The 9,486-nt window shown below is 45.6% G+C and overlaps 1 pseudogene; it reads left to right on the top strand.

Annotated features, from left to right (window-relative positions):
• Positions 1–7,606: 7,606 nt before the first annotated feature.
• LOC103119887 (transcriptional repressor protein YY1-like) lies at positions 7,607–8,752 on the top strand (annotated as a pseudogene).
• Positions 8,753–9,486: the final 734 nt, after the last annotated feature.

The following is a 9,486-nucleotide window of genomic DNA, read 5'->3' as shown; positions in this document are numbered from 1 at the left end:
CAGGCGGTGACTGCACCTGGTTAAGCACATGTTACAGTGCACAAGGACTGGGGGGGGGGGTTTCAAGAGTGGTGAAACAGGGCTGCAGGTGTCTCTGTCTCTTACCCCATCTCCCCTTCCCATCTCAGTTTCTGCCTGTCTCTAATTCAATAAATGAAAAAAAAAATTTAAAAATAAGTACAGTTCAACCAGAAAAACAAAACAACTTAATTGAAAGTGGGCAGAAATGCTGGTCCCTTAGGGATACAACAATGGAGAAGAGTTGAAGTTTTCTGATCCCAGACTTCCTGACACTTGCTATTAGAAATCCTATTGGTTGGGAGGCAGTAGTGCAGCGGACTAAGTGCATGTGGTGGAAAGCTCAAGGACCAGCATAAGGATCCCAGTTTGAGCTCCCGGCTCTCCACCTGCAGGGGAGTCGCTTCACAGGTGGTGAAGCAGGTCTGATAGATAGGTGTCTATCTTTCTCTCCCCCTCTCTGTCTTGCCCTCCTCTCTCCATTGCTCTCTGTCCTATCCAACAATGACGACATCAATAACAACAATAATAACTACAACAAGAAAACAACAAGGGCAACAAAAAGGAATAAATAAATAATAAAATAAATTCTATTGGTTGTTGCTTTTGCATCTGTGTTTGCAAAATATATGCTTTGCTTGTTTGTCTAAAAGGTACATGCCTGTGACTAAAATACCAGGAGGCCTGTATTTCTGGCTCTGTCCTGTTAGCACAAAATCCTACTCTAAGTTGAAGCCTGGGTATTTCAGACTCCTGCCCACAGGCAGTAGAGGAGTTTGATTGCCATAAAGATCACCCATTCTTCTTCTTCTTCTAGTGTTTGCCCTTCTTCTGTAGCCAGTTAACAGCACCCATAAATCTGAATGTCTGCTGCCCTAAGGGTCTGGGATTGTGCATAAAATAACTGAAATAAATTCAATATCTTATAGCATCAAAATTATGTACCTGGCATTTGGGTAGCAATGGTTTTAAGCTTCCTTATCCTGATATTTTCTCCCTTAGAAATGTATTCGAGTCTTTGTTTAATGTATAACCACTTGTTGTTTTGCCTAAACAGTGTCATATATTACATAAATTTTACAGATAAATACTCCTTGAAGCTTGGGATGGAGTGGGAGCACACATTTGACACTGTCCTCACTAGGGATGTCATATGTGTGTTCCCACCTGACCTCTTCTGATCAACTGTATGGTGACTGGCTGTGGTTACTCTCTCCACCCTGGGATGTGTCTAATCTCAGGGCCCTGGCAACCAGCTAAGGTTCTCTCCACTTGTGCATTTGCCATAGAGAATTTGGGACACATTTCAGTGGCAGTAGCCAGCCCTTAGAAGCAGGTGTCCAAAAGCTATCGGGGGAGGGGGTGGGATATGGAGATTGGGCGGTGGGAATTGTGTGGAGTTGTACCCCTCCTACCCTATGGTTTTGTTAATTAATCCTTTCTTAAAAAAAAAAAAAAAAAAGAAGAAGCAGGTGTCCAGAGGACCTGTCATTCCCACAACTTTGGTGCCCTCTGTCATTTCCAGGGCTTTCTCTGTTCTCGCTTCAGAAGGTCCCTGGAGCATCTGGACTCTCTTCCATCAGCAAAGCTGCCATTCATCAGGAAGATTTTGCCTACTACCTTTCCTTAGAAATATCTGTGGGTGTGATAGATGCCAACACTTCTCAGGAATTTCTCTCCAGGATAAATGCCATTTCTCTTCCAGATTCCTTACTGAATGAACATATAGCTGTGTAGAATATATATTCTCAACGTGTTTCTTTTTTTTTTCCAGTAAAATTAAAATCACAGCAATAAGTCTGGACTTCCCTTTACCTCTCTGTCCCCCCACCCGCCCTCCTAAAACCTAAAAAAATCTCCTTCTTTCCTCAGAGTACCGCAATAATCACTTGGAATGCTTTCTGACCTTGAATCACAGAAATAGTCTTGCGGGAGTTAGGCGGTAGCGCAGCGGGTTAAGCGCAGGTGGCGCAAAGCACAAGGACCGGCATAAGGATCCCGGTTCGAACCCCAGCTCCCCACCTGCAGGGGAGTCGCTTCAAAGGCGGTGAAGCAGGTCTGCAGGTGTCTATCTTTCTCTCCTCCTCTCTGTCTTCCCCTCCTCTCTCCATTTCTCTCTGTCCTATCCAACAACGACAACAATAATAACTACAACAATAAAACAACAAGGGCAACAAAAGGGAATAAATAAATAAAATAAATATTAAAAAAAGAAATAGTCTTGCTACTTCATTTTTAAAAATATTTATTTATTTATTTATTTCCCTTTTGTTGCCCTTGTTGTTTTATTGTTGTTGTAGTAGTTATTGTTGTTGTTGTTGATGTCGGCTTTGTTAGATATGACAGAGAGAAATAGAGGAGGGGAAGACAGAGAGGGGGAGAGAAAGATAGACACCTCCAGACCTTCACTGCCTGTGAAGCGACTTCCCTGCAGGTGGGGAGCAGGGAGCTCGAACCGGGATCCTTACGTGCGCTTAACCCACTTCGCTACCGCCTGACTCCCTGCTACTTCATTTTTAAAATTATTTATTTCACCAGAGTACTGCTCAGGTCTGGTTTATGGTGGTGCGGGGGATTGAACCTGGGACTTTGGAGCCTCAGGTATGAGGGTCTCTGTATAGCCATTATGCTATCTATCCCTGCAAGTCTTGCCAATTTTTAAAAATATAAAGTTGTTTATATTTCATTATATCATATTTCATAGGAGCCCCCCCTTAGTGGCTGCTGATTATTTTGAATCATTTTTTGCTCGAAGCACTATTTGGAATAGAAGGAGATGCACGTGGTAAATAGCATGTACGATGTAGAAATGGGTAAACATCTAAGTGGAGGTAGGCCTTCTCCATCTAAATCGCCTCCCCTCTCCATCCTATGGGCTGACTAACTTGTTCTTTAGGCACTGACAGGGTGAGCGAGGGTTCTACACCCGCCCCGGGACTGGAGGCTGCCGGAGAGAAGGTCCGGCGTCTGTCTCTCTATTCCTCCCCCCAGCTCCTATCTGCGAGCTGGCGCGGAGTGAGAGGCGGCCGCTGAACCGGAGCCCAGGAAGGCGGCCAGCGGTGCCCTTTGTGGAGAGACGCCCTTTGTAATTGGAGGACTGGAGAGGGCAAATACACGGTTCGAGCCCCCGGCTTCCCACCTGCTGGGGGGGGTGTCGCTTCACAAGCCGTGAAGCAGGTACAGAGAGTGAGAGAGGAGAGAGAGAGAGAGAGAAGAGAGACAGAGAGAGGAAGACTGAGGTCCCAGCAGCCAAGGGAGAAAGGAAGAAGCTTTGAAGTATGTGGGGGGGTGGGGTTTCGGGGTGCTGGGCGGTGTCTCCTTCCTTTCTGGAGAGCAGCGCTTTGCGGGCGCTATGGGCGCCTGCCTTGGACCCGCCCTGGCTGTAACTCCTGGTGAGGCCAGCCGAGCCGGGCGGACTTGCCCTTCTGTCCCTGAAGCCAACTCCAACCAGTCAAGGTGCGAGCGGTGTCCGCCCTTAGCTCTGGTCTCTGGGAGGGTGCGGAGGCACCTGTAGGGGTGGCCCCGGGCAGCCTCCCAGCTCCGCCCGCCCTTCTGGAGAGCAGATCTAGCCTGCAGCCTCCCGCCCTCTCCAGGCCTCTCGCCAGCACCCTGGGGCCCGTGGCGTTGGGCTGGGATTCGCCCAATTGGGTGAGGAGGTGGGCAGGGTGACACCTCTAGGTGCTAGCGCCACCTCTAAGCTGCCTTCTTCCCCTTCCCCTTTCCCGCCCCTCCCCCTTCTCTTCTTCCTCCTCCTCCTTGACTATTTTACTTGGTAGAACAGAGAAATTGAGGGAGAAGAAGAGACAGACACCTGCAACACTACTCCACCGCTTGTAAAGCTTTCCCCCTGCAGGTGGGGAGCCAGGGCTTGAACCTGGGTCCTTATACATGGTAATATGTGCACTTAACCAAGTGTGCCACCACTTGCTCCCCTTCCCCCAGGTGCCCTTTCTTTACCTGCAGACTTTGGGAGCGACTTCCCACCCCTGGAACCCCAGACACGCCCGAGGTCTCAGCCTATCCACCCTAGAAGTGGGCAAGAGCTGGGCATCCTGTCAAGCGCACAAGTTACCTTGCGCGAAGACACGGGTTCGAGCCTGCGCCTCACCGCCCCCTCCCCCCCACCAGCTCCCCAGCTGCAAGGGGGAAGCAGCATGAGCGGTGAAGTGGTCTGTAGGTGTCTCTCTATCCTTCTCTATCTCCCGCATCTCTCGCCCAATTACTCTAAGGTGTTCAGACCCCGGCAGCCGATCCGTCACGCTCACCCTGCGCGCCCCCTAGTAGGTCGGTCAGTCCCAAATCTTGCCTTCTGTCCCCCCCCCCCCCCCTCGAGTTTGCTCGGGTGACCCCGAGGCCCCAGGGACAAAGGGTAGTACGCCTTCCCTCCCGGGAAGGTTAACTGCAGCTGGGTACCCACAGCTCCAGAGCCCGGAGCCAGGCTGCAGGCCGCCTGAGGTGTCCGGAAGGGCAGGGGCGACCTGGAGAGTAGCGGAGACCACCTGCCCCACTGGAGGCTTCCGCCCCAACGCATTGGCGCGCCCCGGCCAGTTCTCAGGATCCTCGGGCTCGCGCCTGAGTCAGCCCGCGGCGGGATCCCGAGCCCCGCAGTCCTCTCAGCTCCCGCTCCCCAGAACGTGTCCACGGGCTTGGCCACCACGCGAATGCCCGCCCACTGCACTCTGGTGCGCGGCGACCCCGGGTGCTGGTTGTGCGGGGGGGGGGGGGGGGGGGGCTTCCCTCGCCCTTCTCCACTCTCCGCTTCTAAGTTGGCCGGGAGAAAGGCGTAGAGGGGAATACCTGGGGTCGCGTCCCAGCTGTGCTCTTTTCCTTGATCTCCGTGCCTGCTTTACCTCTTGTGAAGCGACTCCCCTGCAGGTGGGGAGCCAGGGCTTGTACCGGGATCCTTAGGCGGGTCCTTGCGCTTTGTGCCACGTGCGCTTAACCCGCTGCGCTACCACCGAACTCCCCTTTTTTAAAAAAAATTTTTATTTATTGGATAAGGACAGCCAAAAATCAAGAGGGAAGGGGGTGAAAAGAGAGAGACTGAAAACACCTGCAGCACTGCTTCACCACTAGCAAAGCTTTCCCTCTGCTGGTGGGGACCGGGGCTTGAACCCGCGTTCTTGTTCATTCTAATACATGTGTTCAACCGGGTGCGCCACCACCCAGCGCCCTAAAGACACTTCTATCTATGAAATTATGAGGGCTTCAGGAAACCTGTAACAGGAATCAGAGTCAAAGACCATTTGTGAAGTTTTCCCCCTGCAGGCGAGGACCAGGGGCTTGAACCTGGGTGGGTCTTTGTACACTGTAATGTGTCCACTTTTTTTTATAGATATATTTTATTTATTTGTTTGTTTATTTGTTTTTGCCTCCAAGGTTATTGCTGGAGCTTGGTGCCTACACCACAAATCTACTGCTCCTGGAAGCCATTTTTTCCCATTTTGTTGCCCTTGTTGTCTTTATTGTTGCCATTGATATTGTTGTTGGATAGGACAGAGAGAAATCGAGAGAGGAGAGGAGGCAGAGGCGGGGAGAGAAAGATAGACACCTGCAGACCTGCTTCACCACTTGTGAAGCCACCCCCTGCAGGTGGGGAGCCTGGGCTCAAACTGGGATGCTAGTCTTTGCCATTCTCGCCATGTTCTCTTGTCCCTCTGCACTACCACCTGACCCCCTATTTATTTATTTAATTTCTATTGGTTATTTAATAGTGGTTTACAATATAAAATTACAGGGATATAGTTCCATACCACACCCACCACCAAAGTTCTGTGAGCCCCCCTCCCCACTACACATTTTTTAAAAATACTTTTGTTTTTATTTTATTTGCATGAGAGAGAATGAAGAGAGCCAGTGCAGGACTTTGGAACACTCAGTTCCAGGAATGGATCTCCAGGACTCGGGGCCTCATGCTTGAGAGTTTAATGCTTTATCCACTGCACTATATTATTTAATAATTCTAAAAATATATTACAATTTTACTCAGCTGTTAAAAATGATGAAGTCATCTCCTCTGCACCATCCTGAATGGAACTTGAAGACATCATGTTAAGTGACGTAAGCCAAAATAGAAGGACAAATACTGAATGATCTCACTTATAAGTGAGACTTAATAAATAAGGAAAGGGAGTAGAATCCAGGGTGAAACATGGACTAGACATGGTGTATCACATCAAAACAAAGGACTGTGGGGAAGGAGGAGGAGAATGGGTCAGAAGGGAACTTTTGGGTTCTGGTGGATAATGAAATTATACTCAATGAATGCACTGTAAAACATTAGCCCTGTCAATAAAAAGAAAAAAATATTAAAGCTTATCTCTTAACCACTCCTTCTATTTATTATGCTAAAATTTCAACGTGTATTAGATTCTTATTTTTTTATTTGTTAAAGAATTTCACTTCTTTCTTTCTTCCTTTCTTTCTTGATAGAGGATGAGAGACAGACAGAGAGAAGGGGAGACACCTGCAGCACTACTCCACTGCTTGTAAACTTTCCCTCTTGCAGGTAGGAACTGAGTCTTGAACCTGGGTTCTTGATTTTTTTTTTTTTTTTTCCCTCCAGGGTTGTTTCTGGGGCTTGGTGCCTGCTCTATAAATCCACTGCTTCTGCAGACCTGTTTTACCATTTGTGAAGGCAACCCTCCTGCAGGTATGGAGCTGTCCTGTCCAACAACGACATCAGTAACTACAACATTAAAACAACAGGGCAACAAAAGGCAATAAATAAATAAATATTAAAAAAAGGAAGAAAGAAAAAGGTGAGGCTGTTTTTGGAAGGAGGTAGAGTCTTTTTGCATAATGATTATTCTGTGTCCCCAGGCCTATTTTTCACCACTTTATCTCCCTGTAGCATTCTGGTTAATTTCTTCTTCAACCATGGTTAATATGCCACCTAATTAATCTAATTTCTATGATACTAATGATTTTTTAGCTTTATAAATTATTTTTATATTTAATCTTCAAACTTTTCTTCCTTTTAAAAAATAATGTCTTATCTTGTGATTTCAATGTGATCTTTTAGGTATTAAATCAACTTAGAGAAATTTAGTTTAGTTTAATTGAATTATTCTGTTTCCTTCCTCACCTGCAGGGGGAAATGCTTTGCAAGTGGTGAAGCAGTGTTGCAGGTGTCTCTCTGTCTCTCCCTCTCTGTCACCCCCTTCCCACTAGATTTCTGGCTGTCTCTATGCAATAAATAAAATAAAGATAATAATAATAAAAAACAATTATTCTGTTTCCTAAAGTTCTCATGACTCTATTCTTCTGGTCTGTAGTATCTATTGATTCATGTTCAAGTGAGGACAGAATATAATTTAATTATTATGAATCTTTGCTTGCTTTGGGGTTGAGTCACACACACACACACACACACACACACACACTTAGGATATGTCTACCTATTGCCATTCCACTAAGTGTTATTTTGGTTTATAATCAGAAAAGGATATTGGATGTTCTCAAATGTTTTTTCATGTCCTATGGAGATGATCATATAGCATTATCACTCTGGCTAAAATAAATGTCCCCACCCACCACCATCTTTTTCTGTTTTACTCATATTCTTAACACTTATCACCATGGGAGGCTAGGAAAACCAGTAGTTTTTTTCATTGTTGATTCCTTAGTAACTAAAAATTTCAGAATTTTTATATCATTTCCATACGTTGGTCTGTGGCCTTTTTTTTTTTTTTTAATGAGAGGAGCTATCTTTTTTTTTTTTTTTTAAACTAACTTTCTTCCTTTCTTTTTCTTTCTTCATTTCTTTTTATTTTCGAGTGTCATGTTGGAGAAGCAATAGGGCCATGTTACATGTTAAATGATTTAGTTATTTATTGAATAGCGACAGAGAAATCAAGAGGGAAAAAGAGTCAGAAAGGGAAAAAGAGAGGAAGGGCGGTGGCGGCAGCAAGAAATGGCGGCAAGAAGTGGGAGCAGAAGCAGGTGCAGATCAAGACGCTGGAGGGCGAGTTCTCGGTCACCATGTGGTGTTCAGATGAAAAGAAAGATATTGACCATGAGACCGTGGTTGAAGAACAGATCATTGGCGAGAACTCGCCACCTGACTACTCGGAGTACATGACAGGATAGAAGCTTCCTCCGGGAGGCATTCCTGGCATTGACCTCTCAGACCCCAAGCAGCTGGCCGGGTTTGCCAGAATGAAGCCAAGAAAAATTAAAGAAGATGATGCTCCAAGAATAATAGCTTGTCCTCATAAAGGCTGTACCAAGATGTTCAGGGATAACATCGCCATGAGGAAACACCTGCACACCCACGGCCCCCGCGTCCACGTCTGTGCCGAGTGTGGCAAAGCTTTTGTGGAGAGCTCCAAACGAAAGCGGCACCAGCTGGTCCACACTGGAGAGAAGCCTTTTCAGTGCATGTTCGAAGGCTGCGGGAAGCGCTTTTCACTGGACTTCAATTTAAGCACACTGAATCCACACCGGAGACAGGCCCTATGTGTGCCCCTTCGACGGTTGTAATAAGAAGTTTGCTCAGTCAACTAACCTGAAGTCTCACATCTTAACACATGCTAAGGCCAAAAACAACCAGTGAGAAGAAGAGGGACCCTTTTTGACCGCAGGAACATCTTCCAGGAGATGATTGGGAATAAGTACGCCCCTCCTTTGTATATTATTTCTAGGAAAGAATTTAAAAAATGAATCCTACACACCTAAGGGACATGTTTTGATAAAGTAGTAAAAATTAAAAACAAACTTTAATAAGATGGCATTGCTAAGATACTCTATAATCTCTATAATTGCTAAGATTACTCTGTAATCTCGTTTCAAAAACACGGTGTTTTTGTAAAGTGTGGTCCCAACAGGAGGACAATTCATGAACTTGGTATCAAAAGACAATTCTTTATACAACAGTGCTAAAAATGGGAATGGGACTTCTTTTCACATTCTTATAAATACGAAGCTCACCTGTTGCTTACAATTTTTTTAATTTTGTATTTTCCAAGTGTGAATATTGTACACTTCTTGGGGATATGCTTAGAAATGCTACATGTGATGTTTCTGGAGGTTGATAACTTTGCTTGCAGTAGATTTTCTTTAAAAGAATGCGCAGTTACATGCATACTTTAAAAGTATTTTCCTGTAAAAAAAAGTCATATAGGTTTTGTTTGCTCTCAATGTTGGTTGTATTCTTTAATATTAACACATTTTGTATAATTGTATCGTACATCTGTATTGTGGTATCAAATATTACATGTGATTTAATAGTGTTAATCAATTTAAACCATTTTAGTCACTTTTTTTTCTTGAAAAACAACAACAACAACAAAAATACTGCCAGATGCTGGTGTTCAGTGTAATTTCTTTGCCTGTCCGGTTCCAGAAAGTGCTGCTCAGTTGTAGAATGTGTCGAACCTTTTACCACCTGGCATGGACATCCATGTGACAGGGCAACAATAAAGCAGCACTCTACAGAAAGAACGTGGCAGAAAGATCTGGAAGCAC

The sequence above is a fragment of the Erinaceus europaeus genome, chromosome 1 (genome assembly GCF_950295315.1).
Source record: "Erinaceus europaeus chromosome 1, mEriEur2.1, whole genome shotgun sequence".
NCBI lineage: Eukaryota > Metazoa > Chordata > Mammalia > Eulipotyphla > Erinaceidae > Erinaceus > Erinaceus europaeus.
The sequence above is the reverse complement of the archived record's forward strand: the minus strand, read 5'-3'. Positions and strand labels throughout refer to the sequence as shown.